General features: G+C 46.0%; 1 long non-coding RNA gene across 1 annotated transcript; it reads right to left on the bottom strand.

Moving 5' to 3' along the window:
* Positions 1 to 7,387: 7,387 nt before the first annotated feature.
* LOC120391311 lies at positions 7,388 to 15,327 on the bottom strand. The gene is made up of 3 exons (XR_005591259.1): positions 14,553 to 15,327; positions 13,586 to 13,657; positions 7,388 to 7,675 (listed from the first exon to the last, which is right to left on the bottom strand). It is a non-coding gene; the product is annotated as an uncharacterized LOC120391311 (long non-coding RNA).
* Positions 15,328 to 24,454: the final 9,127 nt, after the last annotated feature.

The following is a 24,454-nucleotide window of genomic DNA, read 5'->3' as shown; positions in this document are numbered from 1 at the left end:
ACCACATTGTATTGAATGACCTGTTACAGAATTTCATTACTAAAACCATATCCTTTATAACAATACCATTCCTGGTGCTGTGCTGCAGTTAGTGAGACGTATCCTCAACAAGCGTTGACTCCATAAATAAACTTAGAGATTTTTAAGTCTTCAATAAGGACTAAAGTGTCCAAGCATCTGGAATGCTAAGTGCTTTGGTTCTGTTTTGCCTCTAGGATGGGGGAGTAGAAAAGAACAGAATTTGGTTTGATATTGCTGCTTTCCTGTTTAAAGTATCTTTTTTATTTTAAACATTGAATTAGTTAACATGCAGCAATAGTACAGGAAAATATTGTACAGTATCATTGTTGTAGATAACTCACATCTTCTAAGGAGATCAGAGCAACCGGAGGCAAACGAAGCAGCTGCTAAGTGCTCAGCAATAGCAGAAGTTGTTTTATTGATAAAGAAGATGTTGCCTAACACAGCAGGATTATCTTTTCAGCTTGAAAAAGGATGATCCCATTCCAAATGAATAACTAGTAGAGACACATATCCATCCAACCACCATTTTTTCAGAGCAGTGGCCTCTCTTAACACTCCCTCCCAAGCCATTCTAATAAAAAAATAAGGATAAAAAAATTCTGCAGCAAAGTGACAGTTTATATTTATTGACCTTCAAAAAATACAAATCCACTGCAGGTTGTTGTAGTGTGTGACAAATATGGAACATCTGCATTTTGTTGCTGGTAGCACTGCCAACAGGTGCTAAAATTTTTCTATCTTCAAAAACTGAGGGTTTTCCCCCCCCCAACTGGAGAGTTTGTATATATCACATCAGTTTTATAAACTGGGATAGTTTCGTGCTGTGCCTGTGGTTCTGTGCTGAACCTATCGATTTCTGCTAGATAGAATAAATGCAAGTGTATATTTGTACAAGGCCAGGTGTTTACAGAATAAATATGACAGTTTGTCCCGAGGAGCTTGCCATCTAATTCTGGTAGCAAAGAAACCTACTTGAGTGTGATCCCATGCCACATTATCTGGCTGAGTCTAGGGACACAATAGGTCTATTTTAATTCCAACTTCCTTCCTGCTTCACGTCAAACGGAAAATACCGTGAGACGGGAGCATCCTTTCTCAGAACAGTTTAGAGACTTCTGTTTCTGGTCCTGCAGGCATTAGGAAGTGCAGAGTGAAAATTACATAATGGGGGAAGGGGAAAGTTATACAAACTTTTCTGAATCTTGAAAGTCTTCATATGAAGTTCAGATGAAGAGCTTTGCTTCCTTGTTTTAACTCAAGTAGCTTGACCATTTTATTTCTTTGGTGGGGGAATTTAAACAGTAGGGGCCAGATTCCTTTTTACTCTCTGGCCACTCTGCACCATGTTCTGGCTGTAAATGACCAGTAGAGAATTCCTCTCCTGTCCTCCTCAGTAAACCTGGTGGAAGTTGCCCCTATACCAGGTGACCCTCCCAGTATAAAGGGCATGCTGAAGGAGGGAGCAGGTCAGAGACGTAGCAGAGCACAGCTCTGCTATGCTGATTCCCACTGGTGTGGGCTGCTCTAACTGATACTAGGACCCAGACAGGACTGATGCCATGAATAGTTTTGCAATAGCGCCTTCATTCTCCTATGCTGAGTGGACCATGGACATGGGAGAGTTGCACGCTATAAAGCGATGTGTTGTAGAGATGGTATATGCAAATTGTTGTAATTAAAAAAAAAATCACACAGCACTTTGTGAAAATACAGGGTATTAGCTCCAATTCCTGAACAAATTCCAGATTGATCATTACCTAAAATTGTTCCCATATTTGTGTAACCCTTCTGCCGGGCTGAAACGATAGCAGCAAGGGCCAGGTTCAATACATAGGGGTCCCTTCTCCACAACATAATGCAAAACCAGTTTGAGCCCCCACCCAGTGACCTGGGAAAATCTTACACACACCCCTGGGTGCCTCGAGGAGGCAATACTTCCCCTCTCGCAAGCACAGAGTTTTGGTGTAGCAGAAAAGATTTAATTACATGAGATAAACAACAAGAATTAAATTGGGAAAATACCTCAGCTAGAGTTCATAGATCAAGCCGTGAGCAAAGACCCACCCCAGCAAATTGGGCCGTGTCCTTCTCTTGGGGCCCTTGAGTCCAGCAACCCCCAAATCACCAGAGTCCCAAAAGTCCCACAATCCAAAAGTCTCTGTCCCGGGTCAGTGCAGCCCTAGAGTTCAAGAGTCTATCTGTAGGGTCCCCCTCCCCAGCCTGCGTAGAAAGGGGCACCTTATGTGGTTTGGGGCCAACTGCCCTGCCTCTTTGTGGGGTTCTGCTTCCACTAGTTGTCCCCGCAAACAGCTCAGCTCTGCTTGCTCTGTGGGCTGCTCCGCTCTGCCAGCTGCTCTGGTCCACCAGCTGTCCTGTGATCTGCTCCAGCCGTCCTCATGAGCCACTTGGCTCCACTCACCCCGTGGCTTCACAAACTGCTCCACTCTGCTCCACAGTATTGCTTCAGGCTCCCCCACTCATTAGCACAGTACCCAGTGCTCTCAGCTCAGCAAGTCCAGCTCTTCAGTGATTTCAGCTCTTAGTGATTCCAGCTCATAGTAGGGGAGCCCCAATGCCAGTGCACCACCAGCCCAAAGTGAGTTCAGCTCAGTAACCTGTATCTAGATTCTTAAGGGAATCAAAAATTAACTCTGACATTCCACAGTGGAGAGAGACATAGGTAGAACTGGCACTTCTGGCTCAGACAAGGCGCCTATACCACCAAGTACAGATATCTGCCCCCAGCCTCTCTTTTTAATGGGTTTTGGAACCCATGTCCCTTGTCTAGCAAGTGCTTTTTAGTTGATAGTGAAACCCTTTATCATAAGACAATTTTGTAGTTCCTCATTTACTTAATCAGGGTGACATTTTATTCCTCCTGCCCCAATAATAAAGATTTTGGGGATCCCACAGCTGTGAAAATAACCATCCCAGGCTGCTGTGCGGTATGCTAAGTGGGGTGGGAGTGCCAATGCAAATAACTGAAATGCTAATGCGAATATTTGAAACTTCTTTCTGCACTCCCCATAATTTACCACCAGATGTCAGGGTAGAGCTCATTCTGACTCTGCTTACATCCTCATCCTGACTCTGCTTACATCTGGAACGTAGGACAGAAAATGAACAACACTGCTACAAGCTTTTCTGTAATTAGTTAACTGTGTAGAATATTAAACTGGTACTAGCATCTACTATACCTTAACGGTGTCTGAATTTCACTGGTGGGAAAATTGGTTAATATACATGATTGTTGTAAAGAAGTGTAAATTGAATACTGTAGACAGCTTTAGGCACTTTAGTGAAATTGGCTATATAAATATTGTACCAACCCCTGACCCATGCTGACACAGCTGCTGGTAGGTGTCCTAAGGTAGTGATCCGCACCTCTTTCTTTTCAGGCTGGGCACAGCCTTTCCCCCTCTCCCCCCACCCTTTGCTTACATGGAGCCAGAAACTCCTGACACAAAGACCCAAGTGCACACAGAGAAGTTCTGAGACCATTTATATAAAACAAATATTAAGCAAGGGGATGGTACAGACCAATGGGTCGAAAGGGGATGGGGGACTGAAGGGAATTCACAGCAACCATGAAACAGTATTTTAAAAATCTAAGCACAATCCTTTCCCCAAACTCTGGTGGTGCCCAAAACCTTTTACCCCTTTCACCTCCAAGGGCTGTAATCCCACCAGTGGTACACACAGAGCTGAGATGCACTAGGCTGGTGAGGTAGCTGCTTGCTGGCTGCTCAGTCTGGACCTCTGCCTGGTGGGATATGTGGCTCCTTGGCCTTCACCTGCCCTGAGGACACATGCAAGTCTGAGTCCAAAGTGTTCACCACCAGCCCCTGTCTAGCATTGCCCATCACACTTCTTTCCCTGGACTCACACATACCGCATGCAGAGCAACCGGAGTCCTCTTTCCTTCCACTGAGGCGCCCACCCCTGCCAAGATGGTGTTCCCCCCCCCGCTCCAGCTCTGCCAGAATCTTCTGGCTTCTTGCCACTGTAGGCTGTTGATCCTCCAAACTTGGCTGCTCACATTTAGGTGCATCCAGGGCCGGCTCCAGGGGTTTTGCCGCCCCAAGCAGCCAAAAAAAAAGCGCCACGATCGCGATCTGCGGCAATTCAGCGGGAGGGCCTTCGCTCCAAGCAGGAGTGAGGGACCCTCCGACGAATTGCTGCCGAATAGCTGAAAGTGCCGCCCCACTCCGGGGTGGCCGCCCCAAGCACCTGCTTTATAAGCTGGTGCCTGGAGCCGGCCCTGGGTGCATCTGCTGTGTTATAATGTCAGTTATTCTGTTTTCAATCCCAGTCTTTACAATGATGAAAAACTATTTTAAGTATTATCTGAAGTATAAACTGTCTCCTGAAAAGTTGCACAATCAGATTTCTTTCAGCATTCTGTGAAAACCACAAACAGTGGGGTTTGCAGAACTTTTTGCATAGTTACCATTCCAGATGTGCTGAATCAGAGTTCTGGACCTAGAGCTGTCCCAGAGAGCCACTTCCCTGAGGCCCTGCACCATTGCTGATTAAATTATGGAGATTAATATTGCTTGCTGGAAACACAGGAAGCCTGAAAACTGCCTGTGTGTGGTGAAAAATGTTCTAAGATCTCAGGGAACTCAGAGGAGACTTGTTGAAAATCAATGAAATTAAAGTATAATTGTACTTCACAGTAATGCATACAGTCAAAGCAAAAGCAACTCATCTAAGGGTTGAGCCAGTTTCAGCAATTGCCTTTTAAATTTGCTGTTGACACTGATGGGGCCCAACTCCATCTGCCATTTAAAAATTATCAGACTGTCTGAAAAAAGGAAGCCAAGAAATTGTTCAGATTGTATTAGATGATCCAACACTCCCCCTCCCCACCCCAGTTCAGTGGAGAGACCCAGGCATCACTCAGTGCCTGAGGGCTCTGATTTTCTAGAGTATTCCAAATCTGGCAAATTGAAATGGGATCATTTTCTGCTTCTCGGCATCTCTTCCCCTAAAACCAGTCACACAGTTTTAGCTAAACATGGAGCCTGTCAGATATGAACATAGGCATATGTTTGAGACTATTGTTTCTATTTTATAGATTTTATCTGCTTGCTTGTGAGCCAGACCTTAAAAGCATGAAAATTTAAAAGGCTATTGTATTGAGATGTGCCAGATGATACGTGCTGTAGAATATTCACAGAACTTTGTATCAATACAGGTTATATGTGTAACACTGGCCACCTTGATGTCATTGGCAGGCTTCAAACCTGGGACTGCAAGCTAAATACTGAATGAGCTAAAAGACACCTCTTGCTTAGCCAGAGCTCTGGCAGGCTCATCAAGTGCTTGATGGCTTAGCTGCCATCATTGGAGGGGGACCAAATGCCACAAACAAGCAGGGGTTGCGCGCGTGTGTGTGTGTGCGCGCGCACACGCCTGTGGAATCTGCAATCCCCTAGGGGTAATTAATGCAAAATCCCAATGCCAATTATGCAGCTTCCCATTCGCTGAAGCTTCACCCCTGGGGAAAGGGGCAGCAACTGGATTTACCTGTTTCAGGAGATGAGGAAGAAGAGAGGCTTTGGAGTATAGAGACTGAGTTTAAGTGGACATGAAGGCCCTCACTTTGATCCAACAAACTGACCAAGGGGGCAAATCCTACTAGAAGGATTTGAAGGACAGGAACCTGCCTGGGTCTCCATAGGAAAGATGAGGGTCCTCTTGTAAGGTTAAGTACGTGTTCGGACCTTTTATTGTTTTATATGTTCTCTGTAATGCCATTGTCTTAAAATAAAGGTATTCTGGTTTGTGAAGGCAGTTTGGTGACAGGAAAACCCCTGTAACCCTCCCTGTGAATGAGAATGAAGTTACAGGGGCTGAGCTAGGTCAGACCTGCTAGGAAATCACACTGAATGGCTGGAGGGCTGCAAATCTAACCTCCCTTTGAGAGTGAGGGATGCAGGTCCCTGTGCAGAAGTGGCATTTGGAGATGTAACAGGGTATTTCCTGAGCAGACCATAGAGGAGTCTATCACCCCAGAACTGGGCAGAGCATCATAATGGTCCTGACGCTGGAAGGTACTGGCTCAGTGCCCATAACTCCCTTGGCTCTCGCATATGAAATTACTCAGCTACCATTCGATGCTTTCTTGGATCTTTTAGAGCTCGTTTGTTAAACATACTATAGGTATTGCACCAACTTTTCTAGGAACATCGTAACTGCATAATATAAGAACAGACTAGCGATCCATCTCGTACAGTATCCTGTCCTAGAGACAGGCAGTATCAGATGCTTCAGAAGAAGGTGCAAGAAACTCTACACTGGAAAATAAAGCCCATATTTTTAAAAGGTATTTAGACATCGCAACATCTAGCAGACTTAGGAGACTAAGTCTCATTTTCAAAAGGGATTTAGGCACTTAGAAGCCAAAATCCCATTGACAGTAAAAGTGCCTAAATCTCTTGAAAAATGAGACTTAGGCATTACAATGCCTAAATATCTTTTAAAATATGGGCCTTATGTAGTGATCTGTTCATACGGGAAGTTTACTAACAACACCCATGGGTCAGTGGCTGAACTATTCCCTGAAACATGAGGGTTTATATGGTGTCTTTAATCCTTTATAATGTAACTTTGGATGTTCCTAGATCCATATACACGTCCAATACATTGGGAATCCTACTAAACTCTGTTCCCTCACACTCTGTGCAAGGAATTCCACAGGTTGATTGTGCATTGTGTTAAAAGGATTTTTGTTAAATCCAGTTTAAATTCAATTTCATTGAATGCCCTCTTGTTTTATTATGAGAAAGTATAAAGAGGATCATATGACTTACCTTCTCTATCACTCTTCATTGTGCATCTCTTCACTATGTTCCCACTATAAAGTGAAACCACCTCAAACTTTTCAATCTTTCTGTGACGGGTTGGATCACAGAAACCCCCTTGGGGCTGCCAACTGATGTGCCAAGACTACTTCTGCCCCTGCTTTCCTGCCCTGGCAGTTTAGGACTTCAGTGCCCTGCCCGGTTTGAGCCAGATGCTAGCCTGCTGCAAACCCAGACCCAGGGTCTGAACCACATCACCTAACAGCTGTAGGTTTGACTGAATGCAACTTACAGAAGTGTTCCTGTCTTTAATACTCAGATGTCCAACTCCCAAAGGGGTCTAAACCCAATAAATCTGTGTATTAATACATATTCTGGGTTAATTAATAAGTAAAAAGTGATTTTATTAAATACGGAAAGTAGGATTGAAGTGGTTCCCAGTAGTAACAGACAGAACAAAATGAATTACCAAGTAAAATAAAATAAAACATGCAAATCTAAGCCTAATACAGTAATACAACTGAGTACAGATAAAAATCTCACCATGAAAGATGTTTCAATAAGTCTTTTTCACAGACTGGACACCTTCCTAGTCTGGGCACAATCCTTTCCACTGGTTCCAGCTCAGGTGGTAGCTATCATGATGGCTCTCCCTTTTCTCTGTTCCACCCACTTATATATCTTTTGCAAAAGGTGGGAATCCTTTGTCCCTCTGGGTCCCCCACTCTTCTCAATGGAAAAGCACCAGGTTAAGGATGGATTCCAGTTCAGGTGACATGATCATATGTCACTGTAAGACTTCATTACCCACTTTCCAGCACACACGCCATATACAGGAAGACCTACAGGTAAAACAGGGCCATCTGCAGTCAATTGTCCTGGTTAATGGGAGCCATCAAGATTCCAAACCACCATTAATGGCCCACACTTTGCAAAATTACAATAATCCCTCAGAGTTATATTTCATATTTCTAGTTTCAAGAGTGATACATTTATACAAATGGGATGATCACACTCAGCAGATTATAAGCTTTGTAATGATACTTTACAAGAGACCTTTTGCATGAAGCATATTCCAGTTACATTAGCATATTTTCATAAAATCATATAGAGTGCAACATCACACTCTTCATTTAGAAGTTTTTCCATCCTTCTAGTTTCTTACTCAGTAGTGAACCTGCCTCTATGTGCTATAACTTTGTTTGAGAGGCGCTGAAAGAACTGAACCAAATATTCTAAGAGCGAATACCATTTGACTTATGTCCTTGTAATATTTTTCATTGCATTCTATGTGTCTCTTAACATTGTGTTTGCCCCCCCCCCCTTTTTTTTTTTTGGAAGGCTGCTGCACTTTGAGTAGATATTTCCACTGAGCTGTCCACAATGATGCCCAGGTCTTTCCTAGCAGTTACAGTTAATTTACACCTTATGTCTGAGTGGTGTAGGATAAATATGAAGTTTGAATTAGAGTTATCTTAAGAAAGTATATGGGTTGTAAAGAAAGCCCCTAACTAGCAACTAGAAGGAAGGCCTTGAAACTGACAAGTTAAGGCCAGGAATGAATTTAGGGAGGATGTCTGATTCAAAGAGTAGCTAATGAGATAAGGGGAAGTTTCGAAAGAGAAGGCCTCTGACTAATACGGGTGACAGCAAATGGTTTTAAGTAAAACAAAGAGAATCTGTCTTAAAATGAGCCAACGTGGCCCTCCCCAACCCACATGCCGGTGTTAGAGACTAGGTGAACCCAAATGCAATTGAAAAAAAAAAACTGTTGGGCAGCAAGGAAGGGTGGGAAGGCCTGGAGGAGAAAGGAGGCTGTAAATCTGATGTGGATTAAGACAGAGGGTGAATTGTCTCCACTGGAGTTTTAGCTAACGTGATTAATTGGCAATGACATCATTTCCTTGTTAAAGGGTAGAAAAAGTAAACTCTTAAAGGGTCCATTGCTAATACCAGCCTGGCCACATTGGAGCCAATCAATATGGGTTTAAGTACCCCCTGGGTTACCCCATTTGTGAGTATCTTGATCAAATGCTTATAACTGTTTCGTTACTTTTTGGCCATAGTAAATTGCTTATTAGTTAGGCATGTTTACAGCAATTGTATAAATACACCATTCAGCCTTTGGATTTAATAAAGGAATTTATGATTTAATTAGTGTTTGGTCTTTCCCATATGAATATTAATTTCAACTATTAATGCCAACGAGTGGATTTATCAATCAAATGTCACTCTCCTATTTCCAAAGAAATATACAGCAGGGATTGATTTGGCCCTAAATTTGCTTCTGGGCTGGTGATTTTAAAGTAAAATATAAACATTTACATGAGCTTCGTTCTTGATCCTGGGACTATGGGCGTCTTCAAGTCCTGTTATCTCTTATTCTTCAAAATATTTCTACCCCCACCCCCAGCTCCATTAAAGCCCTGAGAAACAGTGACAGTCCCACCCTGTTCCCTTTTGAAACCTCCACAGTCCCTTCACCATCTCAGGACTGCACAGAATTCCCCTGGGTAAGGGTGAACAGCGGCTGGACCTCAAGCTCTCTCCCTTGGAATAACTGAGCAATCCACCCCTTTGACAAGCACAGGGTTGGTGAGAAAGTCATACCACAGCCAGCAGTAGCACCTACAGGTAGTATGGGACAATAAAGCACGAAAGCAACAGTACCGGGTACAAAGAGAGCTAGTCATGTGGTGTGGATGTGTGTGCATTTGAGAGCTGAAACTCAGCAGTGTGGTTTGGCATCATTCTACAAGACAAGCTGCATGCAAACACAAGTAGAATCAGATGTGATAAAAATTCAACAGAAACCTGGCAACCATCTCTCAACTGAATCATCCCTGCAATAAGCATCCTGTATACTGCATAACAAGCATGCCCCAGTTTTAGCAGTAAAAACAGCTTGTGTACTCTGAGCCATTATCTCACCCACTATGCCAATTGGCAGTACTTGAATCGCTAAGCCCATTTGAAAAAAAGCTGTGTGGCACTGGTTCTCCATTGTCATCCTACCCTCCTGGTACATCTTTGCCATCTCTTTTAAAAGCAGCAGCATCACTTCACTTCAGTCCTCTGTCATGGTCACTCCAAGGACAAAAGCAAAACTAGTGTTAGCAGTACTAAATGGGACTTGAACCTAGTCTACCAACTAACTACACATACATCACTGAGTAGTTATCAGATAGCACTGATAACCCTTACCACTGCAGCCCTGATCTTAAAGTCAGAAACATAAGATAAAAAGGAGAGACTATAGCTTTTCTCCAACCAAACTCTGCCTCAGTTATCACTTCCAGGTTTCATATACCAAACTGGAGATCAGCAACCTTTGGCACCGGCTTGCCAGAGTAAGCACCCTGGTGGGCCGGGCCGGTTTGTTTACCTGCCGCGTCCGCAGGTTCGGCCAATTGTGGCCCCCAGATCCCTAAATGGCCCCCTCAAGGATTGAGCTCACAACTCTGGGTTTAGCAGGCCAATGCTCAAACCACTGAGCTATTCCCCCTCCATTATGGTCTCTCTTCAGGAGAGGGGAGACAGTGCAGCATGGGCATCCACTTAGAAGAATGGGGACAGGAGGTAACAAACTAACAGAGGCGGTGCTAGTCTGTTCCCAGGGGTGGGGGCCTCTGGTGGGCTACACAGAAAATTGTGGGTGGAGGGATGCAGAGGAAGGCTACTGCAGTCTCAGGGAGAGCTCAACTCTCCGAACACTTGTTCAGCGTTGCTTTCCAGCTCTGTTCTTTGATGACCGGGGGAGGGGCAAAGGGGCACAAACCCAGCCGTCAGGGCTGAACTGTGAAGGAGACGGAGTGGAGCTGGGCCGGGCCGCGTGTTTTACCATGAGGATTCCAATAGCCCCCCCATCAGTCGCTGTGCTCTGCAAATCCCTGAGTCGAGTGCCTCTGTGTGAGTCAGCTGACAGGCTACAGCCCAGGAACCCCCACCCTTAGGCACAGACATTGTGAGCAGCAGAGGCGAGATGCCACCTAGCCTCCAGGCGCCAGGAAGTTTTGCAGCCCTGTGAGTGTGGTTGCAAGCTTCCCCCTTCTGCTCTGTGCATGGGACTTGCAGCACAGCTGCTCCCAAGGCTCCCTCAGTGCCTTCTTCACAGAACTGGGTTTAGTTTACTTCCTCTTACTCAGGGGCAGCCCTGGGCATTTTGCCGCCCCAAGCACGGCAGGCAGGCTGCCTTTGGCGGCTTGCCTGTGGAGGGTCCGCTAGTCCTGCGGCTTCGGCGGACCTCTCGCAGGTGGGAGATCCGCCAAAGCTGTGAGACCAGCGGACCCTCTCGCAGGCAGTCCGCCAAAGGCAGCCTGCCTGCCACCCTCGTGGCGCCGGCAGAGCGCCCCCTGCGGCTTGCTGCCCCAAGCACGCGCTTGGCGTGCTGGGGCCTGGAGCCGCCCCTGCTCTTACTATCGCCCCTCTGCTGCTGCTAGCGGTGGCACTAGGATATCCACCCCTCCTGAACTGGGCAGGATAGTCCCAAAATGCAGAGTTCAAGCCCCCGTCCGAATGACTCTAGGGCAGCATTCATCCTGGATTCCTTGTGGTGCAGCTCCATGCCTGCTCAGGGCAATGCCAGTCCTTTCCTGGTGTGCGGGGAGGGCTGTGGTTGGCTTTAGACCTCCCCCTTGCCATGCAGCCACTCCTCCTTCCCCCCCCACCCCAAGGCCCTGACTCTGGCCAGGCAAGAAGCCAGAGCTGGGCGGTAGTAAGAGCTACCCAAGGATCATAGGATGGTGGGGAAGCCCCAAACCCTGCACCTGCCCTCTCCCCAGCACCTTGGGGGGGGGGTGTGGAAATGGGCCAGGGGCTACTTTCAGGCATCCTCACACCCCACCCAGGGCAGGTGGAGGGCCTGGGCTCCCTAGGGAGCTCTTACTAATGCTCCGCTCCAGCTTCTGGCCTGGCCAGGGGGTGGGGCTTCAGGGGAAGAGGAGGAGCAGGCCCTCAACGGGGGGTGGGTCTCCTGCACTGTCCCACTTTTGCCTTTTGAAAAGGTGGTAATCCTAGCCAGTATTGCCTGCAGTGCTGGGTACCAGCCAGAGCTAGGCAGGTGGAGAGCGTCAGCTACTGGCCAGGTGACCAACTCTGAAGGCAGTGCCATTGCCAGCAGCGCAGAACTGCAGCAGTAAGGGTGGCAATGCTCTAAGGGGAATAAGGCTATAGCTCCCAGAAGTCCCTCCTAGCACCACTCCTGCAAACTAATTTCCCATGAGGCATTTGTGATGGAATGCACCCCCTATTCCCACCCTATACACTTATTATAAATCTTTGTTTTCAAATGATGTATTACAAGGCATACCTTGTACAATTTGCTGATCAGTATTGTCCTGGTAAAATGTGTGACAACATTGTATGTGAATTTAAGATCCCCCTGGATGATGTTATTAACACATGTTCCAAATCCCACAGCCCTGCCCAGGCAGAAGTCAGGTCTGTCCTACACAAAGGAAGGAATGTGTGCTTGCCTTATTTTGCATTTAAGTGGTATAGAGAGTCATCAAGCAGGAATGGAAAACAAAGGAAGTTCAAACAGGTTGAAGAAATCCACAAGGAACAGCCTTCCACATAGACTTTATCTCCTGGGTCCCAGCTGCAAGTATTTTTCAGGAGGAGAACAAACTATAAAAAGGAAGGACAAACACCCCTGCAGGTGCCTCACTCTCTCCCTGCCCATTACAGTCTCTGTACCCAAGGACAAAAGGAACTTGCCCTGGACTTGGGGGCTGGGTCCTGACCTGAAAAATTTGGTCAGTAACCTTGCTAGAAATATGTAGCGAGAAAGTTTGCATTGCAACTAAGTTAGTGTAATTAGATACTAGTAAGCGTTTCATCGTTACTGTTCTTGTAACCATTTCTGACTTATGTCTCATTATTTATACTCATTTAAAATCTCTGTAGTTAAACAAACTGATTTTACCATTTGATCTAATCCAGTGTGTTTAAAGAGTGTCTTGGTAATTATTTAAGGTACTAACTTGGCATGTTTTTCCTTTAAAGGAAAAATAGATTTAATATATTGGTCCCATCCAGGAAAGGGCTAGGCAGTACAGGACATGCATTTCTAGGGAGAGATCTGGGACTGGGGATGTGTTGGGGTCACGCTTCAGTATAACCAAAACTGGTGAGAGCCAGGGTGTAGCTGGCAGGTTGCAGTTGCACACAGACACTCAGGGTGTGGCTTGCATGCTAGAAGATTGTGAGCAGCCCAGACATTGTAAGGCACCCAAGGTTACAGGGCAAGGGTGACACAGCCCCACACTAGTCTGAACGGTATCCCTGTTATGTCAGAGCATTACAGCAAAATATCCACAATGAAATATTTTTTGGCTGAAATAATTGGTTTTGGGGTGTTCTTTTTTTAATACATCAATCAATTTTTTTCCATGGAAAGCAGATACTTTTCATGAAGACTTTTAGTCAAAACCCCAAACTGTTTTTTGACAGAAAATTATGGCTAGCCCTTGTGGAAATATGTCAGGGATTCAAACTGCTGTGAATCTCAGATACTCAGGATGAGCTTCCACTGGTCAATGTGTTACCCATCCTCCCCTGTGCCTGATCACAAGAGGAGATGGGTCTGTTATATCTCAGCTTGAGTCTCTCACTCCAACTGCAGAGACTAATGCTTTTCGCTATAGAGGTCCCCCCAGGCAGTCTCTGATGATGGCTAAAATGGTGTCTATCACACGAGCAGCTTTGGAAATCTAGAGTCACCCTGGGCCAGTTTTGCCACCCTTACTCACCCTGGAGTGTAGTACCTTACTCCACAAGTTGTTCAACTCATGTCAGCCAAAGACAAAGTCTGGAAGAAGAATCTGGTTGGAGAAAAATGTCATTGCTGTCAGTGCCAATGCTGATGGTGCAAGATATTACTCAAGGTGAGTAGGGGTAGCAGAGCTGAACTCACTGGTAATTTTACTTTTATTGATGAACTACTTTTCATGTCTATTTTGGCTCCAAGTGTCTTAGCCAAGAAATAGGGCCACCTAATGAATCTTTAAACAAAGGTGTGCTTCACATATGGAAGTATTAATTTAGAAAGACACACTCTATCCTATGACTAGCATGCGTATTTTAAGTAACTGGCTGAGCAAGTTTAAAACTAGTTTGACTGCACCATTAGGAGTAAAGCTTTTATTAATATGCTCATCTTTAAGCACACCAGAAGTGGTTTGTCTGTAATACCACGTACAGCCATTAACTGGTTGGCTCTCTGTCTGTTGGGGGAAAAAAAAATCACTGGGCGAAAAAAGTTCAAGGCTTTGAGTGTATTTCTGGTGGTTTTTATGGACTGAAAACCAAAACAATAGGTAGAGCAAGATGAAATACATAAAAAGTTACCCTCATCTCAGGCTCACAACACTTGTTATTAATTCAGCAACTTGGATCCCCACCAAGCATGATTGCTGGGTTAAGTCAATCTGCCTAATAGCAAGACAGTATTTCCTCACCTAGGGGAGCATTCCTGTTGCAAATTGGAGCCTCCATTCCTAGTAGCTGATGCATTACCTTTGAGAGAAATGAGAGTTCCCTTTCATTTCACCAGGGTAGGAGGCTAAGCCCCTCACTATTACAAATTTTATGTGGATTATAAATCTTCTCACACACACCCCTTCTGCCGCTCCCATTAGAGGGAGAACGTACTTGTAGTGTAGATACACATAAAAGGATCTAGAGCTTCAGGATATTGTAACAAGGAAAAGTACTCACAGCTGGGGTGTCTCTTGGTAGCAGCATCTGGCAAATAGCTCTGCCTAGTCTGACTCCACTTCCAGTTTCTTGTTTGTGTTGTAGCACCTCTCACACTCCAGGAGTTGCAGTGCTTCCCTTTTGTGACTTGGGTGCCCTCTCTTCATGGCTTAGGCCTCCAGCTAGGTCATTATGGTTTCCCCTTGCCAGGGTATTTAGTTTCTCAAGACCAACTATCCATCCACCATCCCAGGTAGTCCTCTGTGGCAATTCCTATTCTGTGCCACTTCTTTAGGGACCAGGAGGGGAACCTAGGCCTACTTACTACTCCAGCTCCAAGCCCAGGGACCCTATCAGCAGTAGCCAAGGTCTACACAGTCTCAACTGTCACTTCTCTTTCCCTGGGCTTCTTCCTACTGTGCCTTCTACAGGCTCACTTCCCTACACCTCCTCTGGGTAAACACCTTCTGCCAGGATAGGCTCCCGGGGCTTATACTCCTCTCAGGTTTCTTCCTATCCACCTGCGTCTTCCCCCAAAGAATAACTGCAAATTGCCTCCCTAATACCCTACCCAATTCCCTTTCTCTCTAGGAAGCAACTGCAAAGCTCCTACCTACAACACCCGCCTGTTCTCACTACTTGGCCTTATATCAGCCCTGTCTGCTCCTGTTCATCTGGGCTCCATCCTCTATCAGGGATTGTTTATCAAGACTAATCCTCCTTCAGGTGTGGTTATCAGGTTACTTAGCCCCTCCTGAGCCACATTAACCCTTTCCAGGCTAGTGTGGGGGTGAACATCCTGTGACACTCTGTACCCCACATTCATCAGAGTGGTATGATTATGATATGATTATGACATAATGATGATGCATTTTCTGCAAAATGTGTCATATGAGGTGTCAATGGAAAAGTTATGGTTTACTGAATATGATTATCCTATTTGTATGAATGTCTCATTTTTTTATCTGGAGTTTTGAATATTTACTATGGGCTAGTCTATACTGGCAACGCTAAAGCTCTGCTGAGGCAGGGCTTTAACGTGGCTTGCGTGGTCGCAGCACAGCGATGTTCACTCTAAAAAACCCACCTCCACGAGGGGCGTAGCTACCAGCGCTGATGCACTGTCTACACTGGCGCTTTACAGCACTGAAACTTGCTGCTTTCAGGGGGGTGTTTCTTCACACCCCTGAGTGAGAAAGTTGTAGTGCTGTAAACTGCCAGTGTAGACAAGCCCTATGTATCTGTATTTCAAATGTGCTTGCACCTGGGTAACACCCACAAAGCTTTCCATACAGCCTGCCAGCACATTGTGAATAGCCTATTCAAGTTGAATGGCCCATCAACAAAGACAATGGGGAAAGCTTATCTTCACCTGATGAACTCTCCTATGGATAATGGCTGCCATGACTCATCAAAGCATGCAAGGGCATGTGACTAGATCACATGACACTGAACTCCATTTTGGTACCTGTATTTTTCTATGAACTGGGCTGGGAACTTAGCTTGGAACAAAGGGGTTCATGCTATGTGGAAGAAGTTATAAAAGGGGGACATGACATCACAATTGGCCTCACTCTGCACACAAGAGAACACCTGAGGAACAAAGACTAAACTGGGAGAAGTGCTGGTTCCAGGCAGGAAAGAAGGAAGCCTGCCTGTGTATGAAACCTTGGTGGACTGTTTATATTATCTAACAGGGTGAGACACTGCTTAATTCAAATCCTATCTAGTGTATTAGGCTTAGATTGCTTTTTTGTTTATTTGCTAGGTAATCTACTTTGATCTGTCTGCTATCACTTATAATCACTTAAAATCTATCTTTCTGTAGTTAATAAATCTATTTTATATTTTACCTAAAACAGTGTGGTTTGAGTGAAGTGCTTGGGGGAAAAATCTGAGCTCAGGAACAAGAGGTGGTGCACATTCACTTTCCTTTGTAGAAGTGGCGGACTGGTTAATAACTCGTATATTGGTCAGGCTTTTGACCAGGGTGGGATAATACAGCTCTGGGTCCTAGGTTGGAGAGCTGGAGTATTTTGGCTGGAGCTTCATTCTATTGTCAATTCTTGACTGGCTTAGGAGAAGCATTCATGTAACTGCAGCTGGCTGTGCCCCTGCCTGTGTGAATCCTAGTGGGAGTGCAGAATCGGGAGTGGTCTTCAGCCTCTGACAGCAACACAGAGTGAGAGGGAGCCAGGCTGATAAGACAGAGGGCTCAGTGGTACTCCAGTTCCAGGTTGCACCCTGGGAGGATGTGGGGGTGGGAGGATATTGTCTAATGTTGCTTTGCAAAACTCTTGTTTTGGCCTCAAACTAGAGACAATTTAAAAAAAACCCTCTGGCTTGGGCAGGGGAATGTTGGACAACCTTGGCATTTGTTTGCTCTAGTTAGCTAGCAGGGTAGCCCATGGTATCTCTCTGGCTAGTACCATGCCTAGGATGAAGATGACTCCCCTATGCTCAGTGGCTACCAGAATTACCTGCAGCCTCAGTTTTGATCTGTATCTTGCATGACTCCTCCACTAGGTGAAAAGTTAAAACCACCTTTGACCTCAGCAAAGCAAAAACACTTACTGTCAGTTTCAGTGGGGCAACATTTTCCCACATCTCTACTTGTGCAATGTTTATTGGAAATTACAAAACGTGTGCCTGTTTTCAAGGCATCTAATGGAATCAGAAGGAGCAAATATATTTACGAAGTATTCTGTGCTACTTTCTATCTTGTAAGGCTGACCTTGAAAAAAACAAATTCCTACAGATCTTCTCAACTAGACTTGCAGCTTCCCAGTTCCAGTTAGCAAACATAGTTGTTTGATAAAAATGTGTTTACAAATGTGACTGTTTTCTAATAAGCACAGTAATATGTCTTTCAGTCATTAGGGTCTCCATAGAAACAACCACTAAGAATTCATAATCACTTCTGTCATGCACAATGGTTAAAAATTACAGTTAAAGGGAGAACTGCTGTTAATAACTATTGATAGTTATCTTTAGAGCACAAAGGAAAAGTCTAATGTGCAATTGTCTTACATATATTCGTTTTTCCATAACTATTAAGGAGCAATTTCAAATGGCAAGTACAACATATTGTTTGAGGGTAATTCCTATATCATGAAAAGTTAGCTCCACCCTGTCACCTCTTCAGCTGGTGAAAGCAGTGTAAATCATGTAGCCAAGCAAACGGCTGGACTAAATCCAGGAAGTACTGAGACTTTCACCAACTATCAAAGAGTATAATTATGCTTGCATCAGATATTCCTCATAATCTGAGAGCAGTCAAGAGACATAAGAGCTTGGCATTATTATTAAAGGAGGTCTCGTAAGACTCTCTGCAGTTGTACCAGCCCAAGATTCACCCCTAGGGCTAAACAGGTGCTTCTCCCACTGCCATCCTTCCACAGGGGATCCACTGTGGGAGACAACCCTAAGTTTTGGCCAAGGCTCCATGGGAGTCACTGTAGTGGAGACTGCCCAGGAAATGTACTTTAACGAGCACATCTCCTAGCAACTAGGAACTCAGCATGTAATAACAAATACCTCTCATTTAACTCCAAGTTTTGCATCACCACTATTGCTATACTTTTCCCATGTACTCTATAAGTTCTGCCAACAGCATGGCGTGTCTTGTTTATCATGTCATTTCTTAAACATATGCCAATTATGAGGCTGAAGAATTAATTCTACCCAGGTGTAGGATTAATGGAAAAAATATGGGGGCAGGGGATTGAAAGTATGTGATTAAAGACTGCATTGTAATACATATGTGCAAGGAAGCTGGACTTTCACTTGTGTGATGCTGTAATTTAAAGATGGCTCTTTTAATACATTTTTTTGATATGTAATCCAATATCTCTGTTACAGCAGTACCCATTCAAAGACCCTCAATAAGAAATGGAACCCCACTGTTGTATAAGTGCTGTACAAACACATAGTAATACCTGTCTCTTTTCAGCAGTAAAACTCAAAGCATTTTATGAAGGTGGGAAGTATTACTATGCTGATTTTTAGAGACAGGGAAACTGAAGCACAAGAATGTGGCTTGACTTTCCCAAGATCACCCAGTAGGTCAGTGGTCAAGGCAGGATTTGAACCTGGAAGTCCAAGTCCAGTTGTCTAGACACTGGGCAAACATGGTTCCTGCTCCAAGGAACTTATTTGAGGAAACACTTTGTTTGCCCTTGGTGACAAGAGTTCACTCTCTTCTTGTTACCTGTTTTCTTTATCATCTTGTTACTTACTACTGACTTGCAGGGTAATTATTTTAAGAAACCCAAGAACATTTTATAACCCAAACTGGTGTTTTCAAGTGTAAAATCAGAGAAAAATGACTCCTCATACTTGCCTACAAGCTGCACATTAACCAAACTGAATTTGCTAACAGGATGGTATTACCATCCTGTAGGCCAGGCAGAGACATGACTATAAAACAGCTGAAGCATCAGGTGAGAGGGAAGAGGCTAGTTGCATCAGCCATGCTTTTGGCACTTTTCAATGAAATTCCCAAAAGACAATCGTCAAAATGAATTACAAGTTTCAGACTGAGCAGTGCTCCAGAAAAGAGAAGCTTAAAGACTTCTGTGACAAGACCTTATGGGGGGCCAGATCCAAGCTATGACACATTTCCGTTTTGATTGTACTAATAGAATTGGTTTTCCTTTGAGCTATGTTTTGTAATGATGGCATTATGACTATTGCCGTTGGTTTTCAGGGTATTGAACAGAAAATATAAAATCTAATTCTAACAGTGTTTATCAATATCTAGACTAGGGTTGCCAACTTTCTAATTGCACAAAACTGAATACCCTGGCCCCGCCCCTTCCTTGAGGCCCTGCCCCCCTCACTACATTCCCCCTTCTTCTGTAGCTTGATCTCCCCAACCCTCACTCACTTTCACTGGACGGGGGCAGGGGATTGGGGTGCGGGAGGGGGTGAGGACTCTAACTGTGGGGGCAGGCTCTGGGGTGGGGCTGGGGATGAGGGGTTTGGGGTGCAGGAGGGGGCTCCAGGCTGGGGGATGGGGCTGAGGGATTTGGAATGTGGGAGGGGGCTGCGGGTTGAGGCAGGGGTTTGGGGTGCAGGAGGGGGTATGGGCTCTGGGCTGGGGGTGAGGGGTTCAGGGTATGGAAGGGGGTTCTGGGATGGGGCGGGGGGGTGAGGGCTCCAGCTGGGGGTGCAGGAGGGGGCTCTGGGTTTGGGGGGCTCAGGGCTGGGGCAGGGAGTTGGGGTTTGGGGCTGGGGTGTGGGCTTACCTCAGGTGGCTCCCGGTCAGCAGTGCAGCAGAGCTAAGGCAGGCTCCCTGCCTATCCTGGCACTGCGCTGCGTCCCGGAAGTGGCCAGCAGGTCCAGGTCTTAGGCAGGGGGGCCAGGAGGCTCGGCGCACTGCTCTTGGGGTGGGGGCAGCATTCAGAGCCCTATGGCCCCCCTGCCGGGAGACAAACCTGCTGGCCGCTTCCGGGATGCAGCACAGTGACAGGACAGGTAGGGACTAGCCTGCCTTAGCCCCACAGCACCACTGACCAAACTTTTATCGGCCTGGTCAGCGGTGCTGACCGGAGCCACCAAGGTCCCTTTTTGACCAGGTGTTCCAATCGAAAATCGGACACCTAGGCACCCTAATCTAGAACCATTGCAGCTTTTGAAATGGTCTTGGTAATAAATCTGTGGATGCATATTTGGAGCTAAAATAGCTGCATAGCTCCAGCATCCAGGACAGAACTGCTAACTTTAGATCCAAACCCACTCCTTTATCACTTTAGTTAGGGGCTTGCATATTCTGTGTAGGCCATTCCTTTAGAAAAGGGATCAGCAACCTTTGGCACGCGGTCCCGCCAGGGTAAGTATCCTGGTGGGCCAGGCCGGTTTGTTTACCTGCCACTTCCGCAGGTTTGGCTGATCGCAGCTCCCGCTGGCCGCGGTTTGACACTCCAGGCCAATGGGGACTGTGGGAAGCAGCATGGGCGGAGGGATGTACTGGCTGCCACTTCCCACCGCCCCCATTGGCCTGGAGCGGCAAACCGTGGCCAGCGGGAGCAATGATCGGCTGAACCTGCGGACGCGGCAGGTAAACAAACCAGCCCAGCCCGGGTGCTTACCCTGGCGGGCCACGTGCCAAAGGTTGCTGATCCCTGCTCTAGAAGGGGATTTAAACCTGCATTAACTGATCCTGTCCAGCAGAGGGCAGCAATGATAGGTATAAACACCGCAGCCAATCTATTAGGTGCTTTGACTACTGCAGTCCCCTGAACCATAGCCTGCATTTCAACTACTGCACTGAAGTTCTAAGTGGTGGTGGCCCCTTTGACCTCCGTGGGCCAGATTCGGAGGTTCTTACTCACAATGGGTAGCTCATCATTCCACGTACTTTCCCATTGAATTCACTGGGACTACTTGTGGAGTAAGGTACTATTTAGCATGAGTAAATGTTCAGAATTTGACCCTGGGTAATTTGGAATAAAGGGTGGATTTGCAAAGGCACTTGGTATTGGTCTAATTCTGTTCCCATTGAAGTCAATGGGAGTTTTGCTGAGTGATAATTTAAATTTCTCTCATTAGATACTAGAATTTGTTTTGATTTTCATGCTACAGCTAGAAGGGCCATCTCTGTCCTGCTCCTTAGAACTACCTCTGTTCCAGTCCAACCTTGTTGATTCTGATTTCTAGCCAGGTCATGGGTTACAGCTGTTAGGAAAAAGTACTCAAGAAGTGGAAGAGCAGCTGTCAAAAAATATCCTGCCTAGCGTAGAAAGATTCCTGCCAACTGTATGTGGAAATCTGCCAACATATCTGTTTTCACAAATTATTTGCACCAAGAATTCTCTTAGTTAATAACTATCCAGATGGATCTCTCATTAAATGTTTGTTTGTTGTTTAAACAAACAGTGAGCTAAATTCTGCCTTGACTTGCACCCTGTGTACCACCGCTGTAGTCAGTACATATACAACTGTATGTATTGTCCAGAGGTCACTTCACTTACTGTTGATATGCTCAGTGGCGGATTAAAAAATTTGCTGCTCCTAGGCCCTCAAAAAATTGCTGCTCCCCCCCCCCCACATGCCAGCTCACCGCCGCTTCCCCGTGGCAAGCCTGGGAGGGAGTGGGGAGAAGGGGAGTCGTGGCGTGCTCGGGGGATGGAGGAGGTCGAGTGATGGTGAGCTGGGGCAGGGAGTGGTTCCCTGCCCCCTCCCAAAGAGTTACTCCCTGTGCCCGCTGGCCCTGTGCTCAGTTATCCCCTGAATGTGCCTCTACTTGCGTCTCCCTCCCTGCGCTTTTGTGCAGCAAGCCTGGGAGGGAGGGGGGAGAAGGGGAGTTGTGGCGCTCGGGGGGAGGAGCAGTGGAGTGGAAGTGAGTTGTGGCAGCAGTGGAGTGGAAGTGAGCTGGGGCGGGGAGCGGTTCCCAGCCCCCCCTCCCCCCCTCCACGGGTTACTTTTGCACAGCAAGCCTAGGAGGGAGGTGGAAGGAGGGAAGCGCGGCACGCCTGGGGGAGGAGTCAGGCCGGGGATTTGGGGAAGGGGCGGAGTTGGGGAGGGGGCGTGAGCAAATTTGCCGCCTTAGGCTTAGGCCTTGCTGGCCTAGGCAATAATACGCCGCTGGATATGCTGTCACTAACACAATAACAACCTAACCCAACACTTCCTTAGATGGAGAAAGATGCCTCCAAATCAAAGAAGTTTAGACAGGAAGAATGTACTTAGCCATGCTGGAATTTAGCCAGACTACTGATGTTTAGCACGGCTACTCGTGTGAAAATTGCTTGGAATCTTTAATGAGTACAGAGGTCAAGGCATCAGTTTTATGTCTTATCCTACAGAAGTGACATGTTACATCTTACAGAACGACTGCTAATATTTTGCATGGGTGTCAGTTCTGTAATGATCCAAAGGAAAGGGTGCTACCTATTTAATCACTCATATCACTTCCTGCAGCATCTTGCATTTTCTTGAAGGTCTTCTATTTAAATAAATGTACACATCTTGAGCCATACACTCCCCTGACTTACATCCCAAGCAGCTTTCTTGGACAGAGTTTTGATCCTGGAGGGTTGGAGCCCAGTGCCTTTGCACAGTTCTCCAGTCCCTTCCTCCCACCAGCCCCCAATAGCAGCACACTTCTACAGTCAAATAATTATCTAAAAAAATAATACAGAGACTTAGGTTTGTAGCAATCAAATTATCCCTATGTGTGACTTCATAATTTTTCCCATGCCTGCCATAGATTTGTGGCACTCTTAAGCCTAGTCTATGCTACTAACGTAGGTCAACGTAAGCTGTGTTGTCTATTTAATAATGTATGTCTACACTACCGAGTCCCTTCTGCCAACTTAAGTGACCTGTAAGGTCAACTTCTGTACTCCACCTCCGTGAGAGGGTGTAGTGCTTGATTCAACATCCACAGGTCGACATGGAGCTAGTGTTGACACTGCATTGTGTAATTCAAATGAATTGGCCTCCAGGAGGTGTCCCACAGTGCTCTGCTGTGACCGCTCTGGAGAGCACTTTTAACTCCCTTGCATGTCAGCCCTGGGAACGTTTGAATTTTCATTTCCTGTTTGATCAGCATGGAGAGCTCACCAGCACAGCTGATCATGGAGACTCAAGGCTGCAAATGCACTCCAGCATAGAGTACACAGGAGGTGTGAGGAGAAGAACAGATTGTGCAGGAATGGAGGAGGAGGGACACAAGGGACAGCACGGAAAGCAGTGCAGTGGAAAATAAAGGAGCTAATTATGCGTATAAGAGAGAACAAGGGAGGCGAGTCGTCTGCTGTCTTCCTTGCCACAGACACCTTGCCGCTGGAGCTCTGCTGCTCAATGAGCGATTCCACCACACCCCCAAAGCGCTCCGTGGGATACCCAGGAGCCCCGGGTGACCTCAGCGACAAATGAGAGGGACATTTTTGATGAGAGAGGGAGGGGACAGAATGTGAGGCAGGCAAGGCAGAGGGGAAGCGTGCCTGGAAGACATGAGTACACATTTGGATTCAACTGGAGGGTTACATGCTTTTTTTTTATTTTTTTTTTTTGAAAAAAGTAGGTGTAGTAGGTGGGTGTGGTGTGGCCACCCACGTGAGCTCGTGCAAAAAACTGTGTATGTGATGATGATGATGGCATGGAATTCTCATCTCGATCTCAGATCTCGTTCTTACTGCTATCTGCAACTTTGCAGAGAAGGTAGGAAGGGAGGGCTGCCTTATTTCCACCACCACCAGTGGACACTTTCACACACACTCCCCAGTTCTAACTCTGCTTCTCATTGCGGAAAATAGCATTGCAGCATAAGGACCAGGTCTGTACCTAGATACTTGCAGCATCTGCTCCCTTGCCACCTCTGTTACCCTTGGGAGAGTGATATCATGTAGGGTCGCCTAGGGGAAACGGGGGAAGTTTTTAATGCTAGGCCTTCAACCACCAACAATTCAATCATTTTTTCCAAATGTGCCATGGCTGTGGTTGGAAGGGATCACCATGTATGGCAAGCAGCATTTAAAAAAAAAAGGGGGGGACCTTTGTTACCAACCTCTTGGTAACTTTTTTTTTTTTTTGGTGGTGGTGTCAGGGAAAAAAAAAAGGGGAGACACACAGCTCCGACTGATAGATGGCTAAAAACAAAAACAACACAACACAAGCTCAAGCTACACTTAACTTTTACTTTGTCACTTACTTATACACACACACAATTAGATAAGTAAAACCCCCCAATTTTCTAATACCAAAGCTGAGTGTGGCTCTCGAGTGAAGCAGCAGCAGGCTTCCGGTGGCCAAATCTTCCATCTGCCAGTGGGGACCATGAGATATATCCACCAGTCCAATTATCTCAAGCTTTTCCCCCTTATTTATACATTAGTAATAGAATGACATGTCCCTTAAAGAAAACTTGTTAAGCAAGCAGTTCCAATGGGCAAGCAAGAGGTTCCTTCTGATTATTG

Source organism: Mauremys reevesii, linkage group 1 (assembly GCF_016161935.1).
Source record: "Mauremys reevesii isolate NIE-2019 linkage group 1, ASM1616193v1, whole genome shotgun sequence".
In the NCBI taxonomy this organism is placed as follows: Eukaryota; Metazoa; Chordata; order Testudines; family Geoemydidae; genus Mauremys; species Mauremys reevesii.
This window is presented reverse-complemented; position numbering and strand designations above follow the sequence as displayed.